Source organism: Schistocerca nitens, unplaced genomic scaffold (assembly GCF_023898315.1).
Source record: "Schistocerca nitens isolate TAMUIC-IGC-003100 unplaced genomic scaffold, iqSchNite1.1 HiC_scaffold_528, whole genome shotgun sequence".
Taxonomy (NCBI): Eukaryota; Metazoa; Arthropoda; class Insecta; order Orthoptera; family Acrididae; genus Schistocerca; species Schistocerca nitens.
The window spans coordinates 7,919,765-7,935,556 of NW_026046061.1; positions in this window are offsets into that span (position 1 = coordinate 7,919,765).

Here is a 15,792-nt window from a genome sequence, read left to right on the forward strand (position 1 = left end):
TTTGCGTACATATGTAATACTCTGGGTTCCCTGCATTGTCATTGTAAATCGAGATACGTTTCCACGGAAACGATAGGATTTTCTTTTGGGAGTCGAGTATCTCTTTTCCGATGCATTATTACTGCTTTACTGCATCCCTCGCTCCTACACATTTACGAATTAACACACATTTTTCGTACATATGAACTACTCTGGGCTCCCTGTCATTTCTTTCTAAATCGAAATACGTTTCTACGGAAACGACAGGATTTTCTTTTGGGAGTCGAGTATCTCTTTTCCGATGCATTATTCCTCCTTTACTGCATCCCTCGCTCCCTCACATTGACGAATTAACACACAATTTGCGTCCATACGAAATACTCTGGGTTCCCTGCATTGTCCTTCTAAATCGAGATACGTTTCTACGGAAACGATAGGATTTTCTTTTGGGACTCGAATATCTCTTTTCCGATGCATTATTACTGCTTTACTGCATCCCTCGCTCCTACACTTTGACGAATTAACACACAATTTGCGTCCATATGAAATACTCTGGGTTCCCTGCCATCTCCTTCTAGATCGAGATACGTTTCTACGGAAACGATAGGATTTTGTTTGGGAGTCGAGTATCTCTTTTCGGATGCGTTATTCCTCCTTTACTGCATCCCTCGCTCCCTCACATTGACGAATTAACACATAATTTGCTTCCATATGAAATACACTGGGTTTCCTGCATTGTCCTCCTAAATCTAGATACGTTTCTACAGAAACGATAGGATTATTTTTGGGAGTCGAGTATCTCTTTTCCGATGCATTATTCCTCCTTTACTGCATCCCTCGCTCCCTCACATTGACGAATTAAAACAATATTTGCGTCCATATGAAATACTCTGGGTTCCCTGCCATCTCCTTCTAAATCGAAATACGGTTCTACGGAAACGATAGGATTTTCTTTTGGGAGCCAAGTATCTCTTTTCCGATGCATTATTCCTCCTTTACTGCATCCCTCGCTCCCTCACATTGACGAATTAACACACAACTTGCGTCCATATGAAATACTCTGGATTACCTGCATTGTCCTTCTAAATCGAGATACCTTTCTAAGGAAACGATAGGATTTTCTTTTGGGAATCGAGTGTCTTTTTCCGATGCATTATTCTTCCTTTACTGCATCCCTCGGTCCCTCACATTGACGAATTAACACACAATTTGCGTCCATATGAAATACTCTGGGTTCCCTGCATTGTCCTTCTAAATAGAGAAACGTTTCTACGGAAACGATAGGATTTTCTTTTGGGAGTCGAGTATCTCTTTTCCGATGCATTATTCGTAATTTGCTGCATCCCTCGAAACCTCACATTGACGAATGAACACACAATTTGCGTCCATATGAAATACTCCGGGTTCCCTGCATTGTCCTTCTAAATCGAGATACGTTTCTACGGAAACGATAGGATTTTCTTTTGGGAGTCGAGTATCTCTTTTCCGATGCATTATTCGTAATTTGCTGCATCCCTCGAAACCTCACATTGACGAATGAACACACAATTTGCGTACATATGTAATACTCTGGGTTCCCTGCATTGTCATATTAAATCGAGATACGTTTCCACGGAAACGATAGGATTTTCTTTTGGGAGTCGAGTATCTCTTTTCCGATGCATTATTACTGCTTTACTGCATCCCTCGCTCCTACACATTTACGAATTAACACACATTTTTCGTACATATGAACTACTCTGGGCTCCCTGTCATTTCTTTCTAAATCGAAATACGTTTCTACGGAAACGACAGGATTTTCTTTTGGGAGTCGAGTATCTCTTTTCCGATGCATTATTCCTCCTTTACTGCATCCCTCGCTCCCTCACATTGACGAATTAACACACAATTTGCGTCCATACGAAGTACTCTGGGTTCCCTGCATTGTCCTTCTAAATCGAGATACGTTTCTACGGAAACGATAGGATTTTCTTTTGGGACTCGAATATCTCTTTTCCGATGCATTATTACTGCTTTACTGCATCCCTCGCTCCTACACTTTGACGAATTAACACACAATTTGCGTCCATATGAAATACTCTGGGTTCCCTGCCATCTCCTTCTAGATCGAGATACGTTTCTACGGAAACGATAGGATTTTGTTTGGGAGTCGAGTATCTCTTTTCCGATGCGTTATTCCTCCGCTACTGCATCCCTCGCTCCCTCACATTGACGAATTAACACACAATTTACGTCCATATGAAATACTCTGGGTTCCCTGCATTGCCCTTCTAAACCGAGATACGTTACTACGGAAACGATAGGATTTTCTTTTGGGAGTCGACTATCTCTTTTACGATGCATTATTCCTCCTTTACTGCATCCCTCGCTCCCTCACATTGACGAATTAACACATAATTTGCTTCCATATGAAATACTCTGGGTTTCCTGCAATGTCCTCCTAAATCTAGATACGTTTCTACGGAAACGATAGGATTATTTTTGGGAGTCGAGTATCTCTTTTCCGATATATTATTCCTCCTTTACTGCATCCCTCGCTCCCTCACATTGACGAATTAAAACAATATTTGCGTCCATATGAAATACTCTGGGTTCCCTGCCATCTCCTTCTAAATCGAAATACGATTCTACGGAAACGATAGGATTTTCTTTTGGGAGCCAAGTATCTCTTTTCCGATGCATTATTCCTCCTTTACTGCATCCCTCGCTCCCTCACATTGACGAATTAACACACAACTTGCGTCCATATGAAATACTCTGGATTACCTGCATTGTCCTTCTAAATCGAGATACCTTTCTAAGGAAACGATAGGATTTTCTTTTGGGAATCGAGTGTCTTTTTCCGATGCATTATTCTTCCTTTACTGCATCCCTCGGTCCCTCACATTGACGAATTAACACACAATTTGCGTCCATATGAAATACTCTGGGTTCCCTGCATTGTCCTTCTAAATAGAGAAACGTTTCTACGGAAACGATAGGATTTTCTTTTGGGAGTCGAGTATCTCTTTTCCGATGCATTATTCCTCATTTGCTGCATCCCTCGCACCCTCACATTGACGATTTAACACACAATTTGTGTACTTATGAAATGCTCTGGGTTCCCTGCCATCTCCTTCTAAATCCAGATACGTTTCTACGGAAACGATAGGATTTTCTTTTGGGAGTCGAGTTTCTCTTTTCCAATGCATTATTCCTACCTTACTGCATCCCTCGCTCCCTCATATTGTCGAATTAACACACAAATTGCGCCCATATGAAATACTCTGTGTTCCCGGCATTGTCAATCTAAATCGAGATACGTTTCTACGGAAACGATAGGATTTTCTTTTGGAAGTCGAGTATCTCTTTTCCTATGCATTATTCCTCCTATACTGCATCCCCCGCTCCCTCACATTGAAGAATTAACACACAATTTGCGTCCATATGAAATACTCTGGGTTCCCTGCCATCTCCTTCTAAATCGAGATACGTTTCGACGGAAACGATAGGATTTTTTTTTGGCGAGTCGAGTATCTCCTTTCCGATGCATTATTCCTCCTTTACTGCATCCCTCGGTCCCGCACATTGACGAATTAACACACAATTTGCGTCCATATGAAATACTCTGGTTTCCCTGCATTGTCATTCTAATTCGAGATACATTTCTACGGATACTATGGGATTTTCTTTTGGGAGTCGAGAATCTCTTTTCCGATGCATTATTCCACCTTTACTGCATCCCTCGCTCCCACACATTGTCTAATTAACACACATTTTGCGTCCATATGAAATACTCTGTGTTCCCTGCATTGTCCTACTAAATCGAGATACGTTTCTACGGTAACGATAGGATTTTCTTTTGGGAGTCGAGTATCTCTTTTCCGATGCATTATCCCTCCTGTACTGCATCCTCCGCTCCCTCACATTGACGAATTAACACACAATTTGCGTCCATATGAAATACTCTGGTTTCCCTGCATTGTCATTCTAATTCGAGATACATTTCTACGGATACTATGGGATTTTCTTTTGGGTGTCGAGAATCTCTTTTCCGATGCATTATTCCACCTTTACTGCATCCCTCGCCCCCACACTTTGTCTAATTAACACACATTTTGCGTCCATATGAAATACCCTGGGTTCCCTGCATTGTCCTTCTAAATCGAGATACGTTTCTACGGTAACGATAGGATTTTCTTTTGGGAGTCGAGTATCTCTTTTCCGATGCATTATTCCTTCCTTACAGCAACCCTCGCTCCCTCACATTGACGAATTAATACACAATTTTGCGTCCATATGAAATACTCTGGGTTAGCTGCCATCTCCTTCTAAATCGAGATATGTTTCTATGTAAACGATAGAATTTTCTTTTTGGAGTCGAGTATCTCTTTTCCGATGCATAATTCCTCCTTACTTGCATCCCTCGCTCCCTTACATTGACGAATTAACACACAATTTGCGTCTATATGAAATACTCTGGGTTCCATGCATTGTCAATCTAAATCGAGATACGTTTCTACGGAAACGATAGGATTTTCCTTTGGGAGTAGAGTATCTCTTTTTCTATGCATTATTCCTCCTTTACTGCATCCCCCGCTCCCTCACATTGACGAATGAACGCACAATTTGCGTCCATATGCAATACTCTGGGTTCCCTGCCTTCTCCTTCTAAATCCATATACGTTTCTACGGAAACGATAGGACTTTCTTTTGGCGAGTCGAGTATCTCTTTTCCGATGCATTATTCCTCCTTTACTGCATCCCTCGCTCCCTCACATTGACGAATTAACACACAATTTGCGTACATATGAAATACTCTGGGTTCCCTGCATTGTCTTTCTAATTCGAGATACATTTCTACGGAAACGATGGGATTTTCTTTTGGGAGCCGAGTATCTCTTTTCCGATGCATTATTCCTCCTTTACTGCATCCCTCGCCCCCTCACATTGACTAATTAACACACATTTTGCGTCCATATGAAATACTCTGTGTTCCCTGCATTGTCTTTCCAAATCGAGATACGTTTCTACGGAAACGATAGGATTCTCTTATGGGAGTCGAGTATCTCTATTCCGATGCATTATTCCTCCTTTACTGCTGCCCTCGCTCCCTCTCATTGACGAATTAACACACAATTTGCGTCCATATGAAATACTCTGGGTCCCTGCCATCTCCTTCTAAATGGGGATATGTTTCTACGGAAACGATAGGATTTTCTTTTGGGAGTCGAGTATCTCTTTTCCGATGCATTATTCCTCCTTTACTGCATCCCTCGCTCCCACACATTGACGAATTAACACACAATTTGCGTCCATTTGAAATACACTTAGATCCCTGCCATCTCTTTCTAAATCGAAATAAGTTTCTACGGAAACGATAGGAATATTTTTGGGAGCCGAATATCTCTTTTCCGATGCATTATTCCTCCTTTACTGCATCCCTCGCACCTTGACATGAACGAATTAACACACAATATGCGTCCATATGAAATTCTCTGGGTTGCCTATATTGTCCTTCTAAATCGAGATAGGTTTCTACGGAAATGATAGGATTTTCTTTTGGGAGTCGATTATCTCTTTTCCGATGCATTATTCCTCCTTTACTGCATCCCTCGCTCCCTCACATTGAAGAATTAACACACAATTTGCGTCCATATGAAATACCCTGGGTTCCCTGTATTGTCCTTCTAAATCGAGATACGTTTCTACGGAAACGATAGGATTTTCTTTTGGCAGTCGAGTATCTCTTTTCCGATGCATTATTCCTCCTTTACTGCATCCCTAGCTCCCTCACATTCACGAATTAACACACAATTAGAGTCCATCTGAACTACACTGGGTTCCCTGCCATCTCCTGCTAGATCGAGATACGTTTCTACAGAAACGATAGGATTTTATTTGGGGGTCGAGTATCTCTTTTCCAAACATTATTCCTCCTTTACTGCATCCCTCGCTCCCACACATTGACGAATTAACACACAATTTGCGTCCATATGAAATACTCTGGGTTCCCTGCATTGTCCTTCTAAATCGAAATACGTTTCTACGGAAACGATAGGATTTTCTTTTAGGAGTCATCTCTTTTCCGATGCATTATTACTCCTTTACTGCATCCCTCGCTCCCTGACATTGACGAATTAACACACAATTTGCGTCCATATGAAATACTCTGGGTTCCCTGCATTGTCCTTCTCAATCGAGATACGTTTCTACGGTAACGATAGGATTTTCTTTTGGGAGTCGAGTATCTCTTTTCCGATGCATTATTCCTCGTTTACTGCATCCCTCGCTCCCTCACATTGACGAATTAACACACAACTTGCGTACATAAGAAATACTCTGGATTCCCTGCATTGTCCTTCTAAATCGAGATACCTTTCTAACGAAACGTTTGGATTTTCTTTTGGGAGTCGAGTATCTCTTTTTCCGATGCTTTATTACTCCTTTACTGCATCCCTCGCTCCCTCACATTGACGAATTAACACACAATTTGTGTCCATATGAAATACTCTGGGTTCCCTGCCTTGTCCTTCTAAATCGAGATACGTTTCTACGGAAACGATAGGATTTTCTTTTGGGAGTCGAGCATCTCTTTTCCGATGCATTATTCCTCATTTGCTGCATCCCCCGCACCCTCACATTGACGAATTAACACACAATTTGCGTCCATATGAAATACTCTGGGTTCCCTGCCATCTCCTTCTAAATCGAGATACGTTTCTACGGAAACGATAGGATTTTCTTTTGGCGAGTCGAGTATCTCTTTTCCGATGCATTATTCCTCCTTTACTGCATCCCTCGGTCCCACACATTGGCGAATTAACACACAATTTGCGTCCATATGAAATACTCTGGCTTCCCTGCATTGTCATTCTAATTCGAGATACATTTCTACGGTTACTATGGGATTTTCTTTTGGGAGTCGAGAATCTCTTTTCCGATGCATTATTCCACCTTTACTGAATCCCTCGCTCCCACACATTGTCTAATTAACACACATTTTGCGTCCATATGAAATACCCTGGGTTCCCTGCATTGTCCTACTAAATCGAGATACGTTTCTACGGTAACGATAGGATTTTCTTTTGGGAGTCGAGTATCTCTTTTCCGATGCATTATTCCTTCTTTACAGCATCCCTCGCACCCTCACATTGACGAATTAACACACAATTTGCGTCCATATGAAATACTCTGGGTTAGCTGCCATCTCCTTCTAAATCGAGATATGTTTCTATGGAAACGATAGAATTTTCTTTTGGGAGTCCAGTATCTCTTTTCCGATGCAAAATTCCTCCTTACTTGCATCCCTCGCTCCCTTACATTGACTAATTAACACACAATTTGCGTCTATATGAAATACTCTGGGTTCCATGCATTGTCAATCTAAATCGAGATACGTTTCAACGGAAACGATAGGATTTTCCTTTGGGAGTAGAGTATCTCTTTTTCTATGCATTATTCCTCCTTTACTGCATCCCTCGCTCCCTCACATTGACGAATGAACGCACAATTTGCGTCCATGTGCAATACTCTGGGTTCCCTGACTTCTCCTTGTAAATCCATATACGTTTCTACGGAAACGATAGGACTTTCTTTTGGCGAGTCGAGTATCTCTTTTCCGATGCATTATTCCTCCTTTACTGCATCCCTCGCTCCCTCACATTGACGAATTAACACACAATTTGCGTACATATGAAATACTCTGGGTTCCCTGCATTGTCTTTCTAATTCGAGATACATTTCTACGGAAACGATGGGATTTTCTTTTGGGAGCCGAGTATCTCTTTTCCGATGCATTATTCCTCCTTTACTGCATCCCTCGCCCCCTCACATTGACTAATTAACACACATTTTGCGTCCATATGAAATACTCTGTGTTCCCTGCATTGTCCTTCCAAATCGAGATACGTTTCTACGGAAACGATAGGATTCTCTTATGGGAGTCGAGTATCTCTATTCCGATGCATTATTCCTCCTTTACTGCTGCCCTCGCTCCCTCTCATTGACGAATTAACACACAATTTGCGTCCATATGAAATACTCTGGGTCCCTGCCATCTCTATCTAAATCGGGATATGTTTCTACGGAAACGATTGGATTTTCTTTTGGGAGTCGAGTATCTCTTTTCCGATGCATTATTCCTCCTTTACTGCATCCCTCGCTCCCACACATTGACGAATTAACACACAATTTGCGTCCATATGAAATACTCTGGGTTCCCTGCATTGTCCTTCTAAATCGAAATACGTTTCTACGGAAACGATAGCATTTTCTTTTAGGAGTCGAGTATCTCTTTTCCGATGCATTATTCCTCCTTTACTGCATCCCTCGCTCCCTGACATTGACGAATTAACACACAATTTGCGTCCATATGAAATACTCTGGGTTCCCTGCATTGTCCTTCTCAATCGAGATACGTTTCTACGGTAACGATAGGATTTTCTTTTAGGAGTTGAGTATCTCTTTTCCGATGCATTATTCCCCCTTTTCTGCATCCCTCGCTAGCTCACATTGACAAATTAACACAATATTTGCGTCCATATGAAATACTCTGGGTTCCCTGCATTGCCCTTCTCAATCGAGGTACGTTTCTACGGTAACGATAGGATTTTCTTTTGGGAGTCGAGTATCTCTTTTCCGATGCATTATTCCTCCTTTACTGCATCCCTCGCTCCCTCACATTGACGAATTAACACACAACTTGCGTACATAAGAAATACTCTGGATTCCCTGCATTGTCCTTCTAAATCGAGATACCTTTCTAACGAAACATTTGGATTTTCTTTTGGGAGTCGAGTATCTCTTTTTCCGATGCTTTATTCCTCCTTTACTGCATCCCTCGCTCCCTCACATTGACGAATTAACACACAATTTGTGTCCATATGAAATACTCTGGGTTCCCTGCCTTGTCCTTCTAAATCGAGATACGTTTCTACGGAAACGATAGGATTTTCTTTTGGGAGTCGAGCATCTCTTTTCCGATGCATTATTCCTCATTTGCTGCATCCCCCGCACCCTCACATTGACGAATTAACACACAATTTGCGTACATATGAAATACTCTGGATTCCCTGCCATCTTCTTCTAAATCCAGATACGTTTCTACGGAAAGGATAGGATTATCTTTTGGGAGTCGAGTATCTCTTTTCCGCTGCATTATTCCTCCTGTACTGCATCCCTCGCTCCCTCACATTGACGAATTAACACACAATTTGCGTCCATATGAAATACTCTGTGTTCCCTGTATTGTCAATCTAAATCGAGATACATTTCCACAGAAACGACTGGATTTTCTTTTGGGAGTCGAGAATCTCTTTTCCGATGCATTATTCCTCCTTTGCTGCATCCCTCGCTCCTTCTCATTGACTAATTAACACTCGTTTTGCGTCCATATGAAATACTCTGGGTTCCCTGCATTGTCCTTCCAAATCGAGATACGTTTCTACGGAAACGATGGGATTTTTTTTGGGAGTCGTGCATCTCTTTTCCGATGCATTATTCCTCCTTTACGGCATCCCGCGCTCCCTCACATTGACTAATTAATACACATTTTGCGTCCATATGATATACTCTGTGTTGCCTGCATTGTCCTTCCAAATCGAGATACGTTTCTACGGAAACGATAGGATTCTCTTTTGGGAGTCGAGTATCTCTTTTCCGATGCATTATTCCTACTTTACTGCATCCCTCGGTCCCTCTCATTGACGAATTAACACACAATTTGCATCCATATGAAATACTCTGGGTTCCCTGCCATCTCCTTCTAAATCGAGATATGTTTCTACGGAAACGATAGAATTTTCTTTTGGGAGTCGAGTATCTCTTTTCCGATGCATTATTCCTCCTTTACTGCATCCCTGGCACCCTCACATTGACAAATTAACACACAATTTGCGTCCATATGAAATACTCTGGGTTCCCTGCATTGTCCTTCTAAAACGAGATACGTTTGTACGGAAACGACACGACTTTCTTTTGGGAGTCGAGTATCTCTTTTCTGATGCATTATTCCTCCTTTACTTCATCCCTCGCTCCCTAACATTGACAAATTAACACACAACTTGCGTCCATATTAAATACTCTGGATTCCCAGCATTCTCCTTCGAAATCGAGATACGTTTCTACGGAAACGATAGGATTTTCTTTTGGGAGTCGAATATCTCTTTTCCGATGCATTATTCCTCATGTGCTGCATCCCTCGCTCCCTAACATTGACGAATTAACACACAACTTGCGTCCATATGAAATACTCTGAATTCCCTGCATTGTCCTTCTAAATCGCGATACCTTACTAAGGAAACGATAGGATTTTCTTTTGGGAGTCGAGTATCTCTTTTCCGATGCATTATTCCTCCTTTACTGCATCCCTCGCTCCCTCACATTTACGAATTAACACAGAATTTGCGTCCATATGAAGTACTCGGGATTCCCTGCATTGTTCTTTTAAATCGAATTACGTTTCTACAGAATCGATAGGATTTTCTTCTGGGAGTTAACTATCTCTTTTCCGATGCATTATTCCTCCTTTACTGCATCCCTCGCTCCCTCACATTGACGAATTAACACACAACTTCCGTACATAAGAAATACTCTGGATTCCCTGCATTGTCCTTCTAAATCGAGATACCTTTCTAAGGAAACGTTAGGATTTTCTTTTGGGAGTCGAGTATCTCTTCTTCCGATGCTTTATTCCTCCTTTACTGCATCCCTCGCTCCCTCACATTGACGAATTAACACACAATTTGTGTCCATATGAAAGACTCTGGGTTCCCTGCATTGTCCTTCTAAATCGAGATACGTTTCTACGGAAACGATAGGATTTTCTTTTGGGAGTCGGGTATCTCTTTTCCGATGCATTATTCCTCATTTGCTGCATCCCTCGCACCCTCACATTGACGAATTAAAACACAATTTGCGTACATATGAAATACTCTGGGTTCCCTGCCATCTACTTCTAAATCGAGATACGTTTCTAGGGAAACGATAGGACTTTCTTTTGGCGAGTCGAGTATCTCTTTTCCGATGCATTATTCCTCCGTTACTGCATCCCTCGCTCCCTCACATTGACGAATTAACACACAATTTGCGTCCATATGAAATACTCTGGGTTCCCTGCATTGTCTTTCTAATTCGAGATACATTTCTACGGAAACGATGGGACTTTCTTTTGGGAGTCGTGCATCTCTTTTCCGATGCATTATTCCTCCTTTACTGCATCCCTCGCTCCCTCACATTGACTAATTAACACACAATTAGCGTCTATATGAAATACTCTGTGTTCCCTGCATTACCCTTCCAAATCGAGATACGTTTCTACGGAAACGATAGGATTCTCTTTTGGGAGTCGAGTATCTCTTTTCCGATGCATTATTCCTCCTTTACTGCAGCCCTCGGTCCCTCTCATTGACGAATTAACACACAATTTGCATCCATATGAAATACTCTGCGTTCCCTGCCATCTCCTTCTAAATCGAGATATGTTTCTATGGAAACGATAGAATTTCCTTTTGGGAGTCGAGTATCTCTTTTCCGATGCATTATTCCTCCTTTACTGCATCCTTCGCTCCCTCACATTGACGAATTAACACACAATTTGCGTCCATATGAAATACTCTGGGTTCCCTGCATTGTCCTTCTAAATCGAGATACGTTTGTATGGAAACGATACGACTTTCTTTTGGGAGTCGAGTATCTCTTTTCTGATGCATTATTCCTCCTTTACTGCATCCCTCGCTCAATCACATTGACGAATTAACACACAATTTGCGTCCATATGAAATACTATGGGTTCCCTGCATTGTCCTTCTCAATCGATATACGTTTCTACGATAGCGATAGGATTTTCTTTTGGGAGTCGAGTATCTGTTTTCCGATGCATTATTCTTCCTTTACTGCATCAATCGCTCCCAAACATTGACGAATTAACACACAATTTGCGTCCATATGAAATACTCTGGGTTCCCTGCATTGTCCTTCTAAATCGAGATACGTTTCTACGGAAACTATAGGATTTTCGTTTGGGAGTCAAGTATCTCTTTTCCGATGCATTATTCCTCCTTTACTGCATCCATCGCTCCCTCACATTGACGAATTAACACACAATGTGCGTCCATATGAAATACTCTGGGTTCCCTGCATTGTCCTTCTAAATCGAGATACGTTTGTACGGAAACGATACGACTTTCTTTTGGGAGTCGAGTATCTCTTTTCCGATGCATTATTCCTCCTTTACTGCATCCCTCGCTCCCTCACATTGACGAATCAACACAATATTTGCGTCCATATGAAATACTCTGGGTTCCCTGCATTGTCCTTCTCAATCGATATACGTTTCTACGGTAGCGATAGGATTTTCTTTTGGGAGTCGAGTATCTGTTTTCCGATGCATTATTCTTCCTTTACTGCATCAATCGCTCCCAAACATTGACGAATTAACACACAATTTGCGTCCATATGAAATACTCTGGGTTCCCTGCATTGTCCTTCTAAATCGAGATACGTTTCTACGGAAACTATAGGATTTTCGTTTGGGAGTCAAGTATCTCTTTTCCGATGCGCTAATCCTCCTTTACTGCATCCCTCGCTCCCTAACATTGACAAATTAACACACAACTTGCGTCCATATGAAATACTCTGACTTCCCTGCATTGTCCTTCTAAATCGCGATACCTTACTAAGGAAACGATAGGATTTTCCTTTGGGAGTTGAGTATCTTTTTTCCGATGCATTATTCCTCCTTTACAGCATCCCTCGCTCCCTCACATTGACGAATTAACACACAATTTGCGTCCATATGAAACACTCTGAATTCCCTGCATTGTCTTTCTAAATCGCGATACCGTTCTAAGGAAACGATAGGATATTCTTTTGGGAGTCGAGTATCTCTTTTCCGATGCATTATTCCTCCTTTACTGCTTCCCTCGCTCCCTCACATTGACGAATTAACACACAATTTGCGTCCATGTGAAGTACTCGGGATTCCCTGCATTGTCCTTCTAAATCGAATTACGTTTCTACGGAAACGATAGGATTTTCTTTTGGGAGTTAAGTATCTCTTTTCCGATGCATTATTCCTCGTTTACTGCATCACTCGCTCCCTCACATTGACGAATTAACACACAATTTGCGTCCATATGGAAAATACTCTGGGTTCCCTGCCATCTCCTTCTAAATCGAGATACGTTTCTACGCAAACGATAGGATTTTCTTTTGGGAGTTGAGAATCTCTTTTCCGATGCCTTTTTCCTCCTTTACTGCAACCCTCGCTCCTTCACATTAACGAATTAATACAATATTTGCGTCCATATGAAATACTCTGGTTTCCCTGCCATCTCCTTCTAAATCGAGATACGATTCTGCGGAATCGATAGGATTTTCTTTTGGGAGTCAAGTATCTCTTTTCCGATGTATTATTCCTTCTTTACTGCATCCCTCGCTCCCTCACATTGACGAATTAACACACAACTTGCGTACATAAGAAATACTCTGGATTCCCTGCATTGTCCTTCTAAATCGAGATACCTTTCTAAGGAAACGTTAGGATTTTCTTTTGGGAGTCGAGTATCTCTTTTTCCGATGCTTTATTCCTCCTTTACTGCATCCCTCGCTCCCTCACATTGACGAAGTAACACACAATTGGTGTCCATATGAATGACTCTGGGTTCCCTGCATTGTCCTTCTAAATCGAGATACGTTTCTACGGAAACGATAGGATTTTCTTTTGGGAGTCGAGTATCTCTTTTCCGATGCATTATTCCTCTTTTGCTGCATCCCTCGCACCCTTACATTGACGAATTAACACATAATTTGCGTCCATATGAATTACTCTGGTATCCCTGCATTGTCCTCCTAAATCGAGATACGTTTCCACGGAAACGATAGGATTATTCTTGGGAGTCGAGTATCTCTTTTCCGATGCATTATTCCTCATTTGCTGCATCCCTCGCTCCCTAACATTGACGAATTAACACACAACTTGCGTCCATATGAAATACTCTGAATTCCCTGCATTGTCCTTCTAAATCGCGATACCTTACTAAGGAAACGATAGGATTTTCTTTTGGGAGTCGAGTATCTCTTTTCCGATGCATTATTCCTCCTTTACTGCATCCCTCGCTCCCTCACATTTACGAATTAACACAGAATTGGCGTCCATATGAAGTACTCGGGATTCCCTGCATTGTTCTTTTAAATCGAATTACGTTTCTACAGAAACGATAGGATTTTCTTTTGGGAGTTAACTATCTCTTTTCCGATGCATTATTCCTCCTTTACTGCATCCCTCGCTCCCTCACATTGACGAATTAACACACAACTTCCGTACATAAGAAATACTCTGGATTCCCTGCATTGTCCTTCTAAATCGAGATACCTTTCTAAGGAAACGTTAGGATTTTCTTTTGGGAGTCGAGTATCTCTTTTTCCGATGCTTTATTCCTCCTTTACTGCATCCCTCGCTCCCTCACATTGACGAATTAACACACAATTTGTGTCCATATGAAAGACTCTGGGTTCCCTGCATTGTCCTTCTAAATCGAGATACGTTTCTACGGAAACGATAGGATTTTCTTTTGGGAGTCGAGTATCTCTTTTCCGATGCATTATTCCTCATTTGCTGCATCCCTCGCACCCTCACATTGACGAATTAAAACACAATTTGCGTACATATGAAATACTCTGGTTTCCCTGCCATCTACTTCTAAATCGAGATACGTTTCTAGGGAAACGATAGGACTTTCTTTTGGCGAGTCGAGTATCTCTTTTCCGATGCATTATTCCTCCTTTACTGCATCCCTCGCTCCCTCACATTGACGAATTAACACACAATTTGCGTCCATATGAAATACTCTGGGTTCCCTGCATTGTCTTTCTAATTCGAGATACATTTCTACGGAAACGGTGGGACTTTCTTTTGGGAGTCGTGCATCTCTTTTCCGATGCATTATTCCTCCTTTACTGCATCCCTCGCTCCCTCACATTGACTAATTAACACACATTTTGCGTCTATATGAAATACTCTGTGTTCCCTGCATTACCCTTCCAAATCGAGATACGTTTCTACGGAAACGATAGGATTCTCTTTTGGGAGTCGAGTATCTCTTTTCCGATGCATTATTCCTCCTTTACTGCAGCCCTCGGTCCCTCTCATTGACGAATTAACACACAATTTGCATCCATATGAAATACTCTGGGTTCCCTGCCATCTCCTTCTAAATCGAGATATGTTTCTATGGAAACGATAGAATTTCCTTTTGGGAGTCGAGTATCTCTTTTCCGATGCATTATTCCTCCTTTACTGCATCCTTCGCTCCCTCACATTGACGAATTAACACACAATTTGCGTCCATATGAAATACTCTGGGTTCCCTGCATTGTCCTTCTAAATCGAGATACGTTTGTATGGAAACGATACGACTTTCTTTTGGGAGTCGAGTATCTCTTTTCTGATGCATTATTCCTCCTTTACTGCATCCCTCGCTCCCTCACATTGACGAATTAACACACAATGTGCGTCCATATGAAATACTCTGGGTTCCCTGCATTGTCCTTCTAAATCGAGATACGTTTGTACGGAAATGATACGACTTTCTTTTGGGAGTCGAGTATCTCTTTTCCGATGCATTATTCCTCCTTTACTGCATCCCTCGCTCCCTCACATTGACGAATCAACACAATATTTGCGTCCATATGAAATACTCTGGGTTCCCTGCCATCTCATTCTAAATCGAGATACGTTTCTACGGAAACGATAGGATTTTCTTTTAGGAGTCAAGTATCTCTTTTCCGATGCGTTAATCCTCCTTTACTGCATCCCTCGCTCCCTAACATTGA